We start from the raw sequence: 23877 nt of genomic DNA on the forward strand, positions 1-23877 counted from the left end.
AGGGAAAAAAAACGAAACCCTTATGGGATCACTTTGTTGTCCGTATGTCCGTATGTCTGTCAAGAACATCTCAGGAACGTATGGAGGTATCGGGTTGAAATTTAAACCATAGAATATACTCAGATCTACAGTCCCTTGAAGTTGTGAAAAAATCAAAGTTCCAAGTTAACGTAAAAAAAGATACGGCCGTTTATGCCGCAAAAAACGTACATTTCGACACTCAAGGGAATCTAAATGTATAGGGTAGGTACTTCCCATTGATCTAGAACTATGAAATTTGGCAAGTAATATTGTCTTACACTACAAGTACAGGGAAATAGCTGAAAACTATAAATATGAAAATAATAATAATAATATAAAGTCCGGAGCAGTCGGTGGACTTGCACTTGTCCGGTTTTTTTACTATTAGGTTCGTTCCTACTGGACAGATAATGCATACTTTCTCTTCATTCTGATTATGCGGTTTTAGCTGAATACAGACACCAATAAAAACAAAACCCTTGATAAAATGTGATTTGGCTGATGTGGCAATAATGGCAGCGCGCGCGGGCCGCGGTGACGTGTCGGCGGCAGGCGTAGACGTTGTTTTTGCGCGGTCGGAAGAGGAAGCTCGCCAGCTGCGCCTGCGCTCCTCGAGTTCGGCGTGTGCCTGTTCCACTTGTACCCATCATTTCATTTTGTATAATTATTTATTTTACCACTGCTGATGCCAAACATCGTCGCAAGCAGTATCACGAATTTTTATTACTAATTAACTAACCGCGTAGGTCGTGACTCTATTTTTTATAATTATTTATTTCCATGCGGACATTACAAGTCCAACAGACTATTTAATTTAATGAGTTATCCCTTATCTGCGTGCGCAAAAATATATAGGTACTTATATAGCCGTTACTAACACAATATGGACATTGTTCGAAATAAATTCTTATTGATTGATTGATTGATAGCCTCCTACTTTTTGCCATACCACAACTAGGTACGTCGAGACCATTGTACTTGACGTGAAATTTAAAACAGCAAATTATCATAGACTTCGAAAGGACATTTCTCAACTTTGACAATATAACGGCTTTCAATACACACACATACACTAAAATGCTATGCAATATTCAGCTTCAGAGACAAGTAGTCCACAACCAACGCGACGCTCCACCATATGTGACGTAAATAAGGTGTTTTCGGTCATTCCGAAAAGCTACTCAAAAATGTCGGGTAGTGTCGAAAAAATACTCTGATGCGATCGTCTTATCACAATGACTACTTAGTATCGGTAAGCGATGGGAATACCCGACCGGGGAGGTATGGCATATTGAACACGAGTAGGCTCGTCTGAATCACCACACGTGTGATCTCCAATTATGCACATCTATTACGGTTCTCGAGGTCACTTTCAACTGGTTCCCCCTCTGGCCGACTTACCGGAGCTCGTGCAGCCAGTGGGAACGCACGGGCTGGCGTCTGCTGGCCAGTGACAGCGTGCGTTGTCCGGCGCGTGATTTATGGCGCAGCTGATGAGCCCGGCCGCGCCCGCGCCGCCGTGCTTGACGCTTCTACTAAAAACCCCTCACTTTCATAGGTTACCCAACATACGTTTTTGTCTAGGGTGCTGTATTTTAAAATAATATGTCGGAGTTTTTATCCTACTTGCAGTTGTAGTGCTGATTTTTCACTAATTAAAATTTGTTTATTTACGTTTTAAATGGTTGCATATACATATATTTATTTAGTTCAGAGACCAGGTAAGGTACGCTAAGATTCATAAGCATGTATCTATATAAAATGTTCTTGTCTGTTATAATAGCGTAGTAGGTACGTCTGTATCGAAATAAGAATAATAAAATTTGAATGGTACTTTTATTCATACCTTTCTACTTATACTAGTTTTATACGAATGATAATAATAATTAAAGTAGGTAATTATATTTGAACCGTCCTGTAGTCAACCAAAACAATTTCTACCTAGTTTACCGGGTAACTGACAAAAGCTCAGTGGCAATAACAAAACGTGGCGAACCTGAATAAAGAACCGTAGGGGAAACAATCAGACTCACTTCATTTTAGCGTTCAGCAATAAATTATCTTATTTTTGCAGAATGTGCTTTTAAGTCCACTCTCGCTTTTTGCCACTGGTTTTTTGCTTCCGGTTTGCGATTTGGCGCGAAAACGCGACACGTGTGCTTTGTTCAAATAATAGTTGAATCCCTCAGTTGAATTGCCTCCTTTTACTTTCAGCGACATTTGTGTAACAAAGGACTCTTACTAGAAGGCAAAATAGGAAAACTACAAATAAAAAAAAACGGTTACTTGAAGATAATATTAAATATTTCCATAAAAGATTTGTTTAATTTGGCCTTATAGAAAATGTTAGTAATATTGCATATTTTAGACTTAACCATGTCATCATCATATCATGCGTTTTTATTAGCGTAAAACGGGGCTGTTTGGCACAAATTTTGGACTAAATTACCAATAATCTATGATTTACGTCGCTATCAAAAGTTATGGCAATAAAATAAAAAAATCATATGACAAATATACTTCAACGCCATCACTCAAATGAAGTTGATTAGATATCACCATTAGTCACTTCACTGACAGATTGAAGTGCTGGCGTAGAAAAACTTAATTTTAAATTTTGACGCGTTCGTCGACAAGACGTCGTACATTATACAGAAACAATATGTTGTAATTTTTCAAAATAAGTTAGTAACATATACCTAAACATTAATAAGGTGGGTACATTATTCACTTGTACCTATCTATGGGTACATTTAGTACAAGTTCAATTGCGAAGCGGAAATGTTTATTCAACTGAATTTTCCTTGTATAAATACCTGGTTATATTGCTGCTAAACATGCGTATTCCGTCACATGTTTGCGTATTACATATTTTTTTTATTTCTGGCTTTCGTTCGTGTATAGGTATAATAACGTATTAAGTTAGTTCAGCTGCGATGTGCGTAGAGTCGGACCAAGGTAACTCTGCATAATATATTTTGCAATGACAAAGTGATGCGATGTCATCTTTAATGTCAAAAGTGTGCGCGTGAACCTAAAAAAATCGTTGTCTGGTATTTTCTGGTCGAAAGTAGTTCGATTAATGAATAAAATTAATATTAAATTAAATTAATATACAAGACTAACAAGTCAACAGTTGACACTTCACTAAGAAAATATAAGTAAGTACCTATATAAAGTTTAAATAATAAATTATGCTTACCTATTTAATTAGATAATTGTTTCCTCCACAAAAATGTTACCACCTTTTTAGGGTTCCGTAGCCAAATGGCAAAAAACGGAACCCTTATAGATTCGTCATGTCCGTCTGTCTGTCCGATTCTGTCACAGCCACTTTTTTCCGAAACTATAAAAGCTATACTGTTCAAACTTGGTAAGTAGATGTATTCTATGAACCGCATTATGATGTTTACACAAAAATAGAAAAAAAAACAATAAATTTTGGGGGTTCCCCATACTTAGAACTGAAACTCAAAAAATCTTTTTTCATCAAACCCATACGTGTGGGGTATCTATGGATAGGTCTTTAAAAATGATATTGAGGTTTCTAATATAATTTTTTTCTAAACTGAATAGTTTGCGCGAGAGACACTTCCAAAGTGGTAAAAAGTGTGTCCCCCCCCCCGTAACTTCTAAAATAACAGAATGAAAAATCTAAAAAAAATATATGATATACATTGCCATGCAAACTTCCACCGAAAATTGGTTCGAACAAGATCTAGTATGTAGTTTTTTTTGAATACATCATAAAAATTAAAAAAAAATTTTTTTTTCATCAAACCCATACGTGTGGGGTATCTAAGGATAGGTCTTCAAAAATGATATTTAGGTTTCTAATATCATTTTTTTCTAAACTGAATAGTTTGCGCGAGAGACACTTCCAAAGTAAAAAAAAGTGTGTCCCCCCCCCTGTAACTTCTAAAATAACGGAATGAAAAATCTAAAAAAAATATATGATATACATTACCATGCAAACTTCCAACGAAAATTGGTTTGAACCAGATCTAGTAAGTAGTTTTTTTAATACGTCATAAATGGTACGGAACCCTTCATGGGCGAGTCCGACTCGCACTTGGCCGCTTTTTTTAACTATATATTTAGAAAGGTCAGTGCTTATTTATTTCAGTTATTTTATAAACAGTTATAAGACCAGGGGGCCGATTTTTGAATTTCGACCGCTCGATTTCGTGTATTTCGTTCAATACTATTTCCAATACAGGCATTTCAATTCTAGTAATAGAATTGCAAACAAGTGTGCAAGACCACTAAATTCCCAATTTCTATCGCTTATATTCCAAAAATAGCGAATAACAATAGCAAATCCAATAATTTTTAAGAAAAAAAAACCGACATCATTGAGGGAGACCGGTGAAAGAACGATTATTGTTGATTTGAGATTTCATACAATGGAATTAAAAAGACAGCGTCCTACGCCTAATTATGTAGAAAAGGATGTAACATGTTTTTTTTTCAGCACCCACCTTGACACATTTCAGATTTGCCCTATGGTTTCATATTTCATATTTATTTATTTATTGCAACCATGGTATTATCGATATTACAAAGTCTGGGTAGTTCCACATGGACCCTGTAAGGGCATAGCAATATAAAGTGCATAGGGTCTAATCTTAAAACTATGTGTATAATATAAAATTAAGTAAATTTAATAGTTTGTACATATGAAAGTTATACTGAATCAAATAATTGTCAGTGAATTAAATACAAATAGCCAAATAATTAATTTTAATAATTAATTATTTGGCTAATAATGTCAAATTAATAAGTACAATAAAAATAAGAGATGTAAAATAATTGTATTAGAAATAGAATTAATATTTAAATGCAATATGTCAATGATTTGATTCATTTTAACCTTACATACAATAATATCTAAATTTATAATTAATGCACAGAAATAAAGGTGTTGCTAAACGGACGAATCAGTGAAAAAATCTTCTAAATTGTAGTAGCATTTGTCAATCAAGTAAGTTTTAAGTCTGGTCAAGAATGTTTTGTTACATTTTTCTGCTTTTATGCTGTTATCTATTTCATTGTACACTTTTATTGCCATGGCGTACGGACTTGAGCTGTATAACTTTAATTTAGAGACTGTTATTGTTGCCAGATTTTTTTGAAGGGATTGATACCGTCGCGACTGATCTTGAATATAGATAAATAGGTTTGGGTTTTCCCTAACAAATTTACCCAATTCTAAGATGTATATGGAGGTCAGCGTAAGAAGTTTATTTATCTTAAATACAGTCGAATACTCTATTGCGGGTAGGTACGAGTATCTTACCAGTCAACATATCGAAAACTACAATCATTCAATTTAGGCCGCATCAAAAAACCCTCTAGACATAGAAGTAACACTTAACGGCATGGACTTGGAGTGCGTAGAGACACCAACACTGTTAGAGTTTGATATCGATACACATATAAGTTGGAAAAAGCATATCGCGAAACTAAAAACAAAATTGTCCTCATTTATTTATGCGTTAAGAGAGCTCAAGAAAATGACAGATCTACAGTCCGCGCTTACCGCATACTATGCCTATGCCTACTCATGGCTTAAGTATGGCATAATACTATGAGGAAATAGTACAGACGTGAAAGACCTATTCATACTTCATAAAAAATGTATAAGAATATTAGCCAATATCTACAGCCCAGAATATTCGACTGTATTTAAGATAAATTATTTCAAACCATGCATGAAATAAAGCACCAGATAATTATTTAAAAAACTAAATAGGATAGAAATATAAAAATGTGCCTTGAAAACCTAACTGCTTGGCAAAGAAAACAAATTGCCAAACGTGAACTATGCATCATTGAAGAGTTCCGTTCTGTTCATTATCAGCAGTTCCACTTCATCAAATGTCACTTCTACAAATGTAAATACTTGATTTGTTAATGAAAATACTAAGATCACTATATATATATATACCTTTAACATTTGAGGAGTTCCCTCGAGTCCTCATGGACCCCATCGTCAGAACTCGATCTTGACAAAAAGTCTTGAAAATCTAATTTGCTTAACAAACACAGCGAAGAGGACAAATCGCCAAACGTGTACTATGCGTCGTTGAAGAGTATCATTCTGATCATCATCAGCAGTTCCACTTCATCAAATGTCACTTTTTAAAATTTAAATGCTTGATTTGTTAAAGAAAATACAAAAATCACTATATGTATGCCTTTCATATTTGAAGAGTTCCCTCGATTCCTCATGGATCCCATCATCAGAACTGAGTTTTGACAAAAACGGGACCAATCTGTATATATAAACGAAATAAATTCTCTAAATTCAAACAAAAAAATAATTTTCAAAATCGGATCAGAAGTGACGGAGTTATGGAGTAACAAAGATTAAAAAAAAAAAACATGCAACCGAATTGATAACCTCCTCTTTTGAAATCTTGAAGTCGGTTAAAAATAACGTAATAGAGCAGTCTAAAAAATGAGCCTCCTGGGCGACGTATTGCTGACGCCCCCGCAGCGCTTTGTTGCTTTTGTCTCTAATCATGTCTTTGAAACATGAATGCCAATCCAAACATGGAACTTGTTAGTCAAAAACTAAGCTAGTAGTGGAACTTATATCCTTTCAAGAACAAAGTACGTCAAACACTAAACTAATAATGTAAAAAGATGTCGTAAAATCGAGTAATAACTTTAAGAGGCCAATTCGAACTTATGTACAGTAAGCTGCTGCAGAGTTATATTATATATAACCCCTCTGCAAACAAATTTCTATGCAGGGAGGGTCACTTAACTCTGCAGCTTACTGTACAATTAATTAATAGAATCAGGCGTTACTTTGCGTTAATCCATACTAATTAAAGTAAGAAATATTACTTTGCTAATCCGCGTGAAAATAACGTGTTAGTCAATCAGTGCTAACCCGTTATACTTACTTGCGTATTTTTACATGCAATTACTGTTCCCACCCTCCCACAGTAAAAATAAATACGCAAAGAAATATAACAACCCACCACCAAAAGTACAAAACTCGACACGTGTTTCGCCTCTCTACGAGGCATCCTCAGGAGATGCTGGAGATGTTGACGGTCTGACACCCGACGATTGACTAACACGTTATTTTCTCGCGGATTAGCAAAGTAATATTTCTTGCTTTAATTACTGTACAATTGTACATACAGATGATGTAATTTTGTTATCATTCGCGCAAACATTTCGCTCGTACTTGTTCGTACGAGGAAATATATTGGCGCGAGCGAGACGTACGGGGGAATGATAAGGGATAATGAAAATGTAAGTTCAAATTGGCGTCCACCTATATTTTGACAGTACCAAGGCGGCGTCGTGACCTGACTATTGTATAAAGTTGCTTAACTTAGACAACACACTTGATATTTGTCAAAATACTTTTATTTGTTTTAATAGGCGTTTTGATGAAAAGTATTAAACATTCTTTTTAAAAGTAACAGAGTATATAAACATAAATTTACGATAAGCGAAATAACATATGTTTTAACATAAAATTAGTTGATTAAAACCTGTGAAGAAGGGCAAATCTTTTATAGTTGAAAACATCATACGTATCCCCAGAGGATCACGAAGTGGGCCATCAAAACATAATGAAACATAAATTTTTTCATTGAATTTGTAACGAAACAACGACGAAGAAAATTAACCGAATAATATAAAATACACAGATAATTCTGACTATTTTCAGTAAAGCAAAAGTCAAGTGTGTTTAACATTAAAAACGAAAAGATTCCCCACATTGGTAACTGTATTATAGTAAACATTTCTAAGGAATAATCTATATTTTGTTGAGCTCATTATTTGACAGCTCCCCAATAGTTGCGAACGCTAAGCGGCACTGCCATCGTGCACGCTCCCAATTTGATTTTCTTTATTTCAAAATTTGCAAAAAAAAATCTTTTTTTTTCTTTTCTTTTTAAAGCGAAACTTATAAACCTGGCATATATTATGCTGAAGCAATCGACATAAATGTCAAAGTCAATTTGTTAAGATTTAGCAAGTGGAAACCGTTTTCTCACAAAATGGAATTTCATATATAAATTACCGTTATTTCGTTAGAATCAAAAAGCTATTCTTCCCTCTTAAGGCACAGAGACGTGGCCGCTCACAAATCTCACAACGAGTTTTACTAAAAATTACTGCCACACAAAGGGCAATTACGAGCTATGCGCAGGGTTTCTCTACAAGATCGAATTAGAAATGAGACCTCAGAGAGTTGTGCCACACTTAAGTGTGACACAACATTGCAGTGACGACCGGTCATTGTGGAGATCCGTGGGGGAAGCCTATGTCCAGCAGTGGCCGTCTTCCGGCGAATATACAACAGTAAACAAACTGATTTAAAAAAGAATAAATGATATTAGGATCTCTCAATAGCCTATTTTATCTAAAGTGAACATTAAAACCGAGATCTTCTCGAGCTCAAGATAATTTAATTGTCATGTTTTATTCCTTGTTATAGCTGTCAATGTCAAGTAACATCTAGACAAAAACTGGCAAAGATTGTAAAGCCCGACCAGAAATATATGATCATTGTCAAGAGGGCGCTGTCCTTCTCATGTATAGGGTGACAGTTCAGTTTAGTATGAAAAAATTTTCTCCAATGAAATTCCGCAATATGGCCCGTGATCATATATTACTGGTCAGGCTTTAACTGCCAGGGAATTGATCAAGAAGCGGCAATCGACTCGTTAATTCTGTGGCTCGAGAAATTTAATGCTGTTTTTATATCAGTCATCGCATCGTATGTGCACATGCTAGGTAAAGTTCAAAGGCATAACCCCCGCCTACCACTAGACGTTTCCCTACTAAGGTAGCATAAGTTTAATGAGGTCACTTTAAAAAAGGGGTGTTAGCTCTGTCGATACATTTAAGTACAGTATCTTCACTCTTTGATTGTACAAGTCGAGACTGGCATATAATTTATAAAAAAAAAAAGTATACAACATTACAACTCACCCATCTCTGTGAAGAAAACAACATTTGAATCATCCTGGAAAAGGCAGCTCTCGCGTAAGCCCATGTGACAAGTCAATGTACTGTCTTTGCCTCCTATATATATTATATTAACTATATATAAAAAGCCCTTCTTTCCACAATAGGCTGCCTTGAACGAGGGCTTATATTATTGAGTATCGTGTACATTATAATCAAAAGGGAGTACCTTCGCACCGCTTTGTAGTAAGTACGTCTTTTTACTGAGAAGAGAAAACACAACTAGGGAACACATCAAAACGATTTAATTCAATTATATTTGTATTTTAATTAGTCACACTACTATATGTATATATGTTTAATAAAAAAACAGTGGCCAAGCCTTCCGGTTGCCGAGGTCGGAATCGAACCGACGTCTTCAGCTACGTTAGCCGCGTAAGCTCAAAACGCTTCTATCCACCTATATACTTATCTACAGGCTGGGGGACATATATTTTTTCTTTTAGAGGAAATATTTCCGAAAATATTGAAAAGTATTGAAAGACCACCTACCTACCAACGACACGTGTGGGGTGTCGTTGGTAGGGAAGCTCGTTGTCATTTACATTAAACAAAGTGAAATTTGATGTATAGGAACTGCTGGTGATGAACAGAACGGAACTCTTTAACAACGAATATAGGTAGTTCATGTTTGGCTATTTGTTCTCTTCGTTAAGCAAATTAGGATTCAAGTCACATTTTAGTTCTGATGATGGATTCTGTGAGGAATTGAGGGATGTCCTTCACTTTTTAAGCTTATCTAAATACCAAGCATTTGCATTTAAATTGTTACGAGATGCATTATGGTTCTAAATAATGTTAATAGCAATAAAGACTGTTTTGTGTCAGTTTTTTTTCTATAAAGATCATTTTTTTTCTAAACAGCACGTAAGCACAATCATAAAGACACACTCGAAATAATTATTTTCAGAAGGCAGAGCTATTCATATACGTAACGGACGCGGGGGAGTAACACATTACAGAGGAGGTGGCCGGAGGGTGGGTGGGAGGCTGCGAGGGAGCGACCCTGCTTCGGGATAGATTTGAAGGTACAATCATTTTTTATGCGAGGGGGCCAAGTGGGCCAACGGTCTTCCGGGCGAAGACCTGCCAAAGTAAAGTCGACTATATATGGTACCTAAGTTTGTATAGTCTCTGGGCAGCTCTGGTACATCATTACGAATAACTAAAGGGTCTATAGAGATACAGTAAAGTGATTGCGTACCTGTCTAATTTTGTCTCGCTAATACAGTAAAGTAGTAGTATTTTATACAATCGTGATATAATACAGAGCTTGATTATATCACTATTGTATACAATACTTTTTCTACGAGCAATCTAAAATAATACTTTTTTTCTATAAAACCTAAATAATTAATGAGAATTAGTATACTTACCAATACTTCTCAGTAGACAAAAATGTAATACAAAATACATAAACGCGCGACTAATTGTCGCCCATTTATCTATATATCTTCAATATATATATATATATATATATATATATATAAATGCACGTGTCCTGACTGATTGACTGACTCATCAACGCAGAGCCGAAATTACAAATGCTAGAAAGTTGAAATTAACACACTAGCTTGCATTTAAAAAGTGTACAAAAGCTAAGAAGCGATTTTGAGAAATTCAACCCCTAAGGGGGTTTTGTATGAGGTTCAAGTTTTATTTTAAGCTAGGAATTCGAAACTATGCAAAAATATATATTATTAAAATAGAAGAAAACCGATTACGAAAATCGGTTTTCTTTTCTAAGGTGGCGAAAAAGGGGTTGAAATTATATATGGACACAAAAAAAAATTTCAGTGCGGGACTTGTAACTCTGTACATGCGCATATTATTAAAACACAAGAAAATAATTTCAGCGTTTTTTAAATATCATCTCCTAACAGGTTTAAAAAGGGGTTAAAAGTTGGAATAAATTACAAATTCTTTGAAACTTCTATAAAGGTATAATATACGATTACAAATAAAAGTTATTTCAACGTTTTTAGAAATTCAACCCCTAAAAGGGGTTAAAAAGGAAACGAAAGTTTGTATGGTGTTCAAGTTTTATTTTGAGCTAGGAACTTGAAACTTTGTAAAAAGGAGTTTTATTAAAATTATTGTTTTCAGTGTTTTTGAAAATTCATTCCCCAGGGTGGTGAATAAGGGGTTGAGATATTGCACGGAGATCAAACATTTTTTTGTGTGACATAATAGAATACAAGAAAAGTAATTTCAGCGTTTTTAAAAACTCATCACTTAAAAAGTCTTTTTTACCACTTTTTAAGTGATAAGGGTTGAAAGTTTGTATTTAGATCAAATTTTTTTTTTAGTAAGAGACTTGAAATGTTGTATGTGGGCATATTATTAGAATACAAGAAAAGTTATTTCAGCGTTTTAAAAAAATCATCCCCTAAAAGTTTTAAATAGGGGTTGAAAGATTGAATCCATTAGAAATGCTTTAAGTCTTCTTAGCATATATAAAATTACTTACTTAGATACAATTAGATAAAATTCAACCCCTAAGGGGGTTAAAAAGGGAATGAAAGTTTTTTAGGGTTCAAATTTTATTTTAATTAATAATTTGAAATTTGGTTAAAAGGTATTTTATTAAAAGTGAAGCAAACTAATTTCAGCGTTTTTTTTTTCATACCCCAAGGTGGTGAAAAAGGGGTTGAAAGTTTGTATGGAGATCAAACATATTTTTGAGTGCGGAGCTTGAATTTTTGTATAAAATACATATTATTAAAATACAAGAAAAGTAATTTCAGCATGCTTTTAAATTCATCTTCTAAAAGGGTTAAAAAAGGGGTCGAAGGTTTGACTCCAGAACAAACAATGCTTCAAACCTTTTTAGGAAGGCATAGGTACTTAATATAACATTACTAAAATAAGCTAGGAACTTTCCTTTTAAAGTAAGCTAGGAATTTGATACTTGGTAATAGGGCATTATATTAAAATAGACGAAAACTAATTTTACCGTTTTTGAAAATTCATTCGCTGAGTTGGTCAAAAAAGTGTTGAAAGTTTGCATCGGGAAATACATTTTTGTAAACAGTGAACTTGAAATGTTGTAAAAAGACACAATAATAGAAAACAAGAAAAGTGATTTCAGCGTGTTTTCCCTAAGGGAGTTAAAATGGATTTAAAGTTTGGATTAATCTCCTAATTCGATAAAAAAGGGTTGAAAGTTTGCATCGGGAGCGAATATTATTTTAATAGTGGACTTGAAAGTCTTCTGAGGGGGCTGAGAGGGATTATACGAGTATCAAGAACATTTTTTTCAGTTAGGGGCTTGAAACTTCATTGGTTGCGACAAACAAATCTTAAGACGTTGTATAATAATTAGCAATTGATTAACCGTCGCTACTGCTATCTTTTGCTGCATAATGTTCTAATACGCTCATGTATAGAATATATAACCACTGACATAAAAATACATGCGTACGAAGTCGCGGGCAACAGCTAGTTCTTGTATATGGGAGCGCGGCGGCACGTGCTTGCAATTTTTTTTTATAGTTAACTACAGTATATCGAAATGAATATTATAGTTGAGTTGGGCGCCCATACATGAAAAGCACGCCGTTATAGTTTGGTATACGAAATCTTAACTCAACCACTACAGTCGACGAGTAGAAAAACAAACTTATTGCAGGTAGAATATAATTCTATAATTCATAATATTTTTCAGATAGGTAATGAATTGTTTATTTCTACTAATATATATAAATTGTAGTTATTCGTAGGCAGTATCATTCGGACCTCAGCCCCTCTGCTATAAAGACCGTGACTCGCAACAGCCATAAAAGCTGGGGGCATTACTTTTTACTCGATGCTTTCCATGAGGGCACTTTCAGTGCGCGATGAACGAGAAGGCATTTTAGCCTCACGCCGCGCGTGCCGCGTTTCTACAGGCTGATTTACACGATGAGAGAACTCGTACCTATGCGAATTTCGTTAAATTGCCGGCTAATTAAATATCATAAATTAAACGATAGATCGTATTATGCAATGTAACAACTCTTTCTCGCAGCGTCTCAGTGAGCCTTAACAAATGTAGGTACATACTTTACCTTCCTATCTTATATTTTAAACTACACCTACTTGTATTATTAACGTATTATAGAAGCTTGAATATCAGTGCTACTACTGAACAATAAAAAAGAACAAGTCGTACTACCTACTGACATAATTGTCAATGTTTAACAATGCAGTGAAGTTTATCTGAACTGAACGAGTACTACTAAGTAATTAGGACAGTCCATGTCATTATATAAAATCCGTTATGCCTAAATAGCTGACAATTAAATGAGTGTTACATTTTATTTCGTTTGTCTCCTTTTGTTTCGTAATATTAATTTTATTTTATTTTTTATAATATTGTTCTCGGACATTATTAATAATTTCAAAATAAAGAAATGTAAAGGAGCTAACCAGTAAATACTAAGTACGGAATCTAATTTCAGAGCACAGAACTTTACTCGGTACCGAGTTATGTTAGTATCACGTGTTTTGGCTTCTTCGTGATACGGAAACGTGACACATGTCTGACAGGTACCTTGCACAGGCTATATAAAATAAAGCGAACAAGGGAAACAGCCAAGTATTTAAAATATTCCATACGATGCCATTAAGACCAACTCTTGGGAATGTTCTTGTATTTCGCTTGCTCTTCACAGATTTCATTTACAGACTGTTGTAGACTTGACTATACTCAAAAGCAACAAACACATGCTATTAACCTTAATTGAAGCCTTAGTAAATCATAATCAGTAATTAGCCAATTGAATACCGTTGCATCTAAATGTTCTAAATTTATGAGTGCTTGCTGAGAGAGAGTGAAGACAAATCCAATAAGTCATTACAATTACCGTCTCTACATATATACATCACGAGCTTAATAATGTACCGTTACTTAGTTACAAATTCCTTAACCGTTAATCACTGGAGTATTAAAATAACATTAATACCAGACTCTAAGAAAATTCTTCTAATTAAAAAAACACTAACCATGTAGGTACACGGCGCCGCGATTAATTGAAATTGACATTTGAAGCCATCGAGTTAGTACCGTTAAGTATTCGTGTAATTATACCGAGCAAACCCGGTCCGCGCGTTACGTCACCGCCACGAGGCGTATTCATTCATATATTCAAAATATAACCTCGAGGCATGTTCAAGAAACCAAAATATTCGTACGATCGAGACGCGTCATCATTAATAAATACGTATACCTATGTAATTTGTAAAATCTGAAGTCACCTTTAGGAGATCAGTCAATAGATTGTCAGCGGAACTTGGAAGTACCTGTTCACTTTAACACTTTGTCTCAGCATCGCTGTAAAATGACGGCATGATAAATATTTATGCCAGAAAAACATAACTTGTAAAAAAAACAAGTCTCCCAACTCAGTTCTCCTACCATAAAAAGTAGTGAGATCCCTACTTAAGGTACCTTCTGTCTTAAGTTATTACATAATTAGCTAACCTAATAACATCTTATAGTGACCATATAAATCTTTTATGTTTTAAATAAATAGATGGACTTGGCAATTGCACTAAACAATCTAATTTAATACAATATGTATTACTTGTTAGATACATTGTGTTTTTATGCGATGGCCAAGACATTGCGTTTATTTATAACATAAAAGATTTTTAATATTGATATGGTCCCTTAAGTAGGGAGATCGCTACACTACATTTAGAAAATTAGACCGAAATTGCAAAATATTTGTGTTTTTCCTTAATCCATACACTAAACACTAATTGTATTCTAAATTTGAAGCTTCTATGTCTGCTAGAAGTGCCTTAGAGTTTTGATGATCGGTCAGTCAGTGAGTGACAAAATTAAGACATTTTGATTAGTTATAATTCTTAAACTATTGGTACAGATTGCATGAAATTGTATATGTACTGTGTTTATACAATGCCTGCTTGGTTACTGAAAATTCAGGCTTCTAGTGTTATCCACAATGAATTTGTAGGGGTGTCGAAAATAGTCTGAATTGCTTTGCTGAGCCGCTTTTTTGCTAGACTTACTCAAGTAATATAGCTAATGGCCAGTTTATGGAAAGATTAAAAAACATAGGTAGTATTAGTTAAATAGTAATACGTACTCGTACAACAAAATCGCCAGCTACAAGTGATGCCTAATATAAATAAAATTAACAAAGCTTACGCGTACATAAATGAACAAATTATAAAGGTGTCATGGAATCTGTGTATAGCACGTAACGAAAGAGTATAAAAAACTTAAAGCACATTCCCTTTTTTAGCGGCTTTGCGATTGGTCGGTGGGCCGGCGTAAAAAGCTCAACGCGCGCCCCTCTACGCTTCGTAACGCCCTTGTCTTGTGTGCCCGAATATTTAGATATACGTACTACCACCAAAATACGTTATACATAATCGCCGAGTTCTTTGCTATGTACTTTATACATTAGACATTGGTATAAGATGTCTATTACTTATTAAAGTAATAGAACGTAATCGAACGTAAAGCATCCGCAGACGTTTAATTTAGAGCTAGGTATTTTCTCCTACACGACATTTATTTTTTATTTTTTTTATACTACGTTGGTGGCAAACAAGCATACGGCCTGCCTGATGGTAAGCAGTCTCCGTAGCCTATGTACACCTGCAACTCCAGAGGAGTTACATGCGCGTTGCCGACCCTAACCCCACCCCCCTCGTTGAGCTCTGGCAACCTTACTCACCGGCAGGAACACAACACTATGAGTAGGATCAAGTGTTATTTGGCTGCGGTTTTCTGTAAGGTGGAGGTAAGTACTTCCCCAGTTGGGCTCTGCTCTAGATCTGGAATGACATCCACTGGCTGTGCCCTACCACACAAGGCGAGATGACATTCACATTGCCCATACCTCTCTTTTGGACATGTTTCAAATAGCTTTGTTACATAATATACCTACACATACGTATAGCTGTTTTAAAAAGGTTTGATTTTAATGACATTTGAATATTCGTCCCAATGATATTAGTTATTTTACTTGCAATGCGTACGTGTGCATTATAGTAAAAAGTTTACACTAGGGGTACTGGTCACATAAAGAAATCAAAAAAAAAATAGTTTAACAGTAAGGAAAATAGATATGGATTCCTGCATCTTCCCCAGTTTAACCTACGGATGCCAATGCCAGACATGGGTTTTTGCTGCGAAACTTAAAAAATCTTGCCAACATGCAATATTTGGAAAGAAGGCTTTTGAAATTAAGAATAATGTACAAAGTAAGAAACACAGATATCCGGATGAAAACAAAACTGAGAGATGGGTTGATGACATCATAGCCATTGCAGGAAAGAATTGGGAGAATACTGCTATAGACAAAGAGAAATGGAGGCTTTTATCCTCAAGAGATCACATATAATGAAAAATAATAAAATAAAAGTAAATTTCATAACAAATGTGCGATAACAAAGCTTAAATAATAATAGTAATAATAATCCAGTGGAGGAATACACATTTTTTTATATAATTTCAAGGAACCTCGCTCTCCGAACAAGCCCCTTTCATTTGATATGTCATACGATATAAGTATTTTGCCAATTTCGTTTTTATAATTTTCTTTTTTACTCCCCAATAATTCGGACTTATTCATTTATTTATTATATCCGTCTTTGGTGATCCTCAGACGGATAAAGTAAATACCTATTATTATTACCTACCGAATTACCTATGTGTACCAAATTTCAACTCCACTGGTCCAACAGTTTGACAGACAAACGAACAAAACGGTTCAGTTTTGGTCCTTTTGAGGTCCTTAAAATAATCTACGTTCAAACATCCTTCGGCTCATAAATTATCCTTCGTAATAGGTACATAAACAACCCCTTGGCATGGTTATTTGATCTTAATGACATTGATAATCCTGTACTGTATATGTACGTGTTTATGTATGTAATATACCTAATTATATAAAAGCATATACATAGAAAACATTCATAACTCAGGAACAAATATTTAATAGCAAATACTGAAATTCCAATGATCCATTCCAATGTTCACATAATTTCTTTTTGTTAAATAATTAATGCCATACATCGTAATGGTAGTGGTAGTCTCATATAAACACAGACACAGACACCGCATTATGAGGCGTTTACAAAATCACCAGGTCACCACACATTGGTGCAATTTCATTTATAAAATGATACCATTCGAGCAACACGACTGCGTTGTATCCTTCACTATTTTATACTATAACATTAACAGCCCGGTTACACCTCTAAAACTTTATTTATGTTTTTTTTTTATTATTTACACGAGTACTGCTCGTAAGCGTAATAAGTACTACATTTTTACGGGAGCGCTTCTATGTATGTATATGTATGGTGACCTCGATTGTCGTAGAGTCAAACCAAGATAAGTTGGCGGCGATGTTCAGACAGTGCAAGTGTTATTTTAAACGTCGAAGTTCTATGAAATTATGTCGTTTACTTAACACTTGCACAGGCTGGGCTATCAAAATCTCTGCCAACTTAGCTTGGGCTAACTCTACGTGCTTCGTCTAGTAGTTGACGCGATCTGTGGCTGTGGATCTAAGTAAAACCTTAACTGAAACCCAGTCGTGGGCAGGAATCAAACTTTATATTCGTTTTACTCGTATTAGCATTACAAAGAAAATAAGCGATCCTGACGTGTCTTTATTGAAAAACACTTAAGAAAAATAAGTGACAGCAAATATGCAACAATTATACGTTATAATGTAATTTTTACTATACGTCTCTTTTGTTATATTGTGATTTCATCTAAATTGTCATTGATATAATGACTTTTGTTACCTATATAAAATTTTAGTATAACGTAATATTTTATAAAATTTTAACAAGAATAAATACACATATAGTATAACATCTTGTGTCATATTTCATTTAATGATAACGTAAGGTTTTAAATAATTTGTATAACGAGTAGTACACAGGCCGTGTAATTAAGTACAGATTATAATCCAACCTAACCTTCTTCTTCTGCCTCGCCTTTTTCCCGTTACGCGGGGTCGGCTTTCCCAATCATGCGACGCCATTTGCTCCTTTCTTGGGTGTCTTGTTCGTGGAGTCCCAACATCCTCATATCCTTTCGGACATTCGTCATCCAAGTTGTTTGGGGCCTTCCACTTCCCCTCTTTTTTGTAACGATGGAAAGGCACTTTTTAACCACGTGATCGTCTGGTCTTCTCATTACGTGGCCGTACCATCTTAGTCTAGCCTCGGAAATTTTATGGGTTATTGGAGCCACTTTGAAACTCCCCCTTATATGCTCGTTGCGCACTTTGTCTCCAAGAGTAACCCCGCCTGACCACCGCAGCATACGCATCTCCGTTGTATGTAGCTTCTGCTCGTGAGCCTTGGTTGTCGGCCAGATTTCACATCCATAGAGTAAGGCTGGCCTCACAGCAATTTTATAATTTTTTCCTTTGGTCTTAATAGGCATTTTGGTATCACATAAGACTCCGGTTAGCGTACGCCACTTGCTCCATCCAGATGTCGTCCTGTGTATGATGTCCGCTTCAATTGTCCCATTTTCAGAGATAACCGAGCCCAGGTATTTGAAAGTGTAATCCAACCTAACCATTTTTAGGGTTCCGTAGTCAACTAGGAACCCTTATAGTTTCGCTATGTCCGTCTGTCTGTCTGTCTGTCTGTCTGTCTGTCTGTCTGTCTGTCTGTCCGAGGCTTTGCTCCGTGGTCGTTAGTGCTAGAAAGCTGAAATTTGGCATGGATATATAAATCAATAAAGCCGACAAAGTCTTTCAACATTTTTTGATAAAGTGAATATATTCGGAGATAATCGCTCCGAAAGAAAAAAAAATGTCCTCCCCCCCCCCCTCTAACTTTTGAACCATAGGTCCAAAAAATATGAAAAAAATCGTGGAAGTAGAGCTTAAGAAAGACATTAAATGAAAACTATAGCGGACATGATCAGTTTAGCTGTTTTTGAGTTATCGAAAAAAAATTTCCCTTCATATTAAAAAGACTTACTTTAATTAGGTACTAATTATGCAAATTTGCCTGTTTGTTTAATTCGGGTGAAAGGTACCATTTCATCCCTTGGTTAACAATTTACTATACTTTAAGCTCCAGTTTAGCTTATTGTGACGGAAGAGTAACTACGGAACCCTACACTGAGCGTGGCCCGACATGCTCTTGGCCGGTTTTATTTTTAAAGGACTTCGATTCTGCGGGGGCCGCAGTTCAAACTTTACCTCAACTTTTTTGCTAGTTATTTTATTCTACGGGGGTCAAAGTTTATTCGTTTGCGCGGAGTCGCAGTTCCAAATTTCCAACCTAACTTAAGCCATTAATGTCGTGCAACTAATTATGCCACACAAATAATTATGTGATGTCACTTGTAACAACAAATAATGTGCTTTAGAGTTTATATTAATTATGGCAATGTATATTAGACGAAGTGTAAATGTACCTTATGACCATTATACCAATTATTACATTATGTATACCGTTAATTAGGTATTACGGTGGTATGCCATTTATTGCGTGTTTCAAAAGAACGATATATCAACACTATAATATATGAAAAGTAATTATAAAAAATGTAGAGCACCCGTATCATGTACATTACAAAAATAAGGGAGTAGCTTTGCAGCGAATACGTCTTTTTACTAAGAAGAATTCTCTTTTGGCAATAACTCAAAAACGGCTGGACCAATCATATTCACTATACTTTTGATTGAAAGTATTTATTAAGTTTTTGTATTAATTTTTTTTTTTTCATTTTTTTTTAGGAGCAATTATTTTCGAAAGTATTCACTTTATCAAGAAATGGTTATGGAGACCCTTATTCAAAAAACCTATCCAACGATTAAAGTCAAAAAACAAATATAGTAGGTAACGTATTTTTTTTGTAGTTTCTATTTTATCGTTTTGTTGCCATGCATGCAGAGGCGTAGCGAGGGGGGGGCTAGGGGGGCCATGGCCCCGGGCGGCACATGAGAGGGGGCGGCAAAATACGGTATTAAAAAATATATAAAATTAAGAAATCAATATTTTCAAATCGTGCCACGAAACGAACCAATGCACCGCGGGACCGCACGGCGCGGGGCGGCTGTGCGGGAGCGGTCAATCGCTTCCGGAGTGCTTACACCGCCGCTTACACGATTGTTCGCTGGGCTACAACCGCGAAAATCGAAGTTCGTCAATTGCGGGCATTTTTCTCTGTCACTCTAATTACGTCTTAGTGAGAGTAAAAGAGAAAGATACCCGCAATTTGCGAATTTCGCTTTTTGCGGTAGGCCTCCTGGTTATAGGCATAACCTATAACCCTATTCACACCAAATTGAACACGGTGCCTTCTGCGCGCAATCTAATGCAGGGCGCCATCATTCACAAAAATAGTCGGGTGTAGCCCAATGAACGTGGTGGGATACGCGCGATTAAATGCCGGTGGCTTCGGTGCCCTCATATTAAAAGAGTCTGGCATAGCCTGACGTATGTTGCCGCGCTGCGGGCGATCGAATAACGGGCGCCTTTTGCGCTCTCATGTAAAACCATTGGGCGCTTTGCGTGCGCTGCTGTGCTGAAGGCACCCTGGCACAAAAATAATGTAAAATGATTTTAAATCAAAATTAATTAAATATAAAAACGTTCAAATATAAAAGCAGACTACTGAAAATTGCGCTCTAAAACGTATGAAACAAGAAAACATTCACATCTGAAATAATAATTTACCTTAAAAGTTGTCTGTAAATAATAAAAAAAACTTTTCACCACACCAACGGGTAAAGTCTCTCTTGATTGTTCAAAAACGAATGAGAAAGTTGAATTTTATCCATATGCATGTCAGCCAAAGTAATCAGATGCAAATTGTGAGTTGTTACCTAATGTTAACTTGTCGAATTTACTTTTAAATGATGATTTCCAATGATAAATGTATTATTACGTTCATTTGAATTTGATTTTTTTGGTACCTATTTCATTTCATAGTTAGTATTTTCCTCGCATTGGTGAGGTGAAAAATGTTGTGTTTACTCGGAGGCAAAGTCTGTTTAACCCTCGTGCCTTGAAACCCTCGCAACGGGCACGATTTCACTGCTCGAACTTTAATTTTTGAATCTTTCGCTTGCTCGGGTATCAATATTAGCACGAACGGTTAAACAACAACGTTGCCCCCTTGTAAAACAAATAACTATGACTTATTCGCTGTAATGTTTATTTTACCAAGATGTAAAAATAAATAACGTGCCGTGTGCAGAAAACACACACATTTTTGTCGAATTTGATCAAAAGACAAGTTTTTTTTGCTCCTTATGACGTCAGGAATGATACTACGAATACGTGGTTAAAATCTGTCGGGTTACTCGTTCCCACAGTGTATTCAAAAATTTGTAAATTATGTTACATTGTATTTCTTTATTTAAAAGATGTAAATATACAATATTTTCTCTGTGATTACTTCAGATGAGATTTTTTTCTTTTTTCATGCTTTTACGAGTCAGATTTTCAGTAGTCGAGTTTTGGTTTTTGAACATATTGTTGTATTTTACCACTTTTACCCAACTTTGTCCAGTCAGGTCATAAGTTCTGTCACAAAGGTTTTGACTGATAATATGTAATACAAAGTTTTTGATAAAAAAAAGTTAGCCATGATTTGAAAGCTTGTTTTATATGATCAAAACGTATTATAATTGTTTTAAAATTTAGATCGCGACTTTATTTACTACTTGTTTACTTTGGGGTTGTCGTTAGATGCGAATACGCGGCTGGATTGTGAAAAAATATACTTTACAAAAGGGAGTAAAATACAGTGTCACATAAATAAAATAGATACAATTGTTTATTTATATGAACCTATTTTATTATAACGCTATTTTATCGCCAGCATTTAGTTCTTCGACAAGTCTATACTTCAGCTAATACCCTTCATACTTAGGGTACTTTTCAGTAACACGCTTATTTTTGACTGCCATTCAACGAGTAGGTTTGGTAAAACATTACAGTTGCAATTTTGGCAGTCCAATACTCATGATTTAAGTATCTAATGAAAGATAAAAGACCCAACATTTGTTTTATGTACGATTCAACCATGTAAAACAGAAAAATAAATAAACAGGGATCAAAATCACCTTAAAGAGGACACGTATTTTTTTCATGATTTTTTATACATTTGCGCTTACTTGTAAAGCATGCTGTGTACACTTGTTTTGAATCTCGTGCTTATTTTTAAACCATCATATGCAATTGTATGTTTTCATGATATTGTACGATATCTGTTTAGTGTACCTAATAAAGTAAAATAATAAATTTAATACCATTTCCTCCGAATATTACATAGAATTATACAAAACTGTACGTATAATTTTTTATCAGTAAAAATATTTTTGACTGAACTTATGACTTGTCTAACTGATGTTGGTCGTAAATTGGGGCGGCAAATTTCTGATCGGCCCCGGGCGGCAAACCCATACGCTACGCCGCTACATGCATGATTGATGTATCCATGTCAAATTGCAGCTTTCTAGCACTAACAATCCCGGACCAAAGCCGCAGACGGACAGGCAGACATTGCAAAACTATAAAGGTTCCTCGTTGATTGACTATGGAACCGTAAAAAACGATCATAAATTACAAGTTTACAATTTGGAAAGTCTATCTGATTTGCGAACACTTCACCCACACAAGGGTTCGTTGTTTGTTACAAATAGGTACCTACGCTACGCCTAATACGCATATGGTATTTATTAATAAACATGTATTGGTTTTCTTATAAATAAATTACAATGTCAACTGCACCTTCTGTGTTATATTTTGCTTCGGTTCTGTTTTTACATTCTGTGTTGTTTTGTGTTTATTTTACGCGTCAATGGGTACACTGAAAATCAGCGTCGTAAGACTACTCGGGCGCTGCGACACATGCTGAGTTTTATCGTTTTCTGGAATCCACAGCACTGTAACTTGTAATTTACCTAGATTTAAGCCTATTTGAATGTTATTGTGTATGTGTGTTTCGAATAAAAGCATCATTTACTCATTCAATCCTACAAACAAGTTAAAATATTGTCATATTTTTGTATAGCTGCTGCTAAACACACCGTACATACACATGAAAAAAAATTATGTAGGGTAACTCAAAAAAAGGACCATGAAACTTACAAGAAACAGTATAACTTTCAAAATTATTCTAGTTATTAAAAAGGTAGAACACAATATTATAAACAGGTAAATACGAACGTACACTAACATCAGAATGATATAAATGATGTCATTTAGCTATAAATGTGACCGCGGCCGGCATAACGTCCTACTTTGTCGCTTGCCATAAGGACGAGATTTGCTTGTATATTTATACAAATGACCTCTCAAAGCGTCCTTATGGCAAGCAATAAAGTGGGACGTTTTGCCGGTCGCGGTCACAACTATTGTTTTAAACTGTTATACAACTAAATTATAATTAGTATAATTGTGAACTAATAAAAATATGACAAGGATCTGACCCGTATAATTTATAGAAAAACATAAAACTAAGCTTTGATTAACATAATTGTAAATTATATAGTTTGGCAAGAGCCGTATGTCGTATGTCAGTGAAGCATGGGCAGACTGAATCACACTGTATTTTCTTATGCTAGTACATATTCTAATCCCAAAAAGAGCGATGAGTATAGTTGTTAATGTTGTTATATTCTACTGTGACTGGCAGAACTTGTTTGCCAGTCTATATATATGCGTAAATGGTTATATAGGTATATGCGTACCAAACAAATTACCTACCTTAAACTACTTAGCTACTTTCCTCGGGTATTAGGTCAATGGATCAACTCATAACTCCAGATACTTCTTCACCTTTTTTATAAAAGAAAATACATTTTATTTTGTTGGAAATCGATATGGACATAAGTAGGT

Source organism: Cydia pomonella, chromosome 1, assembly GCF_033807575.1.
Source record: "Cydia pomonella isolate Wapato2018A chromosome 1, ilCydPomo1, whole genome shotgun sequence".
Taxonomy (NCBI): Eukaryota; Metazoa; Arthropoda; class Insecta; order Lepidoptera; family Tortricidae; genus Cydia; species Cydia pomonella.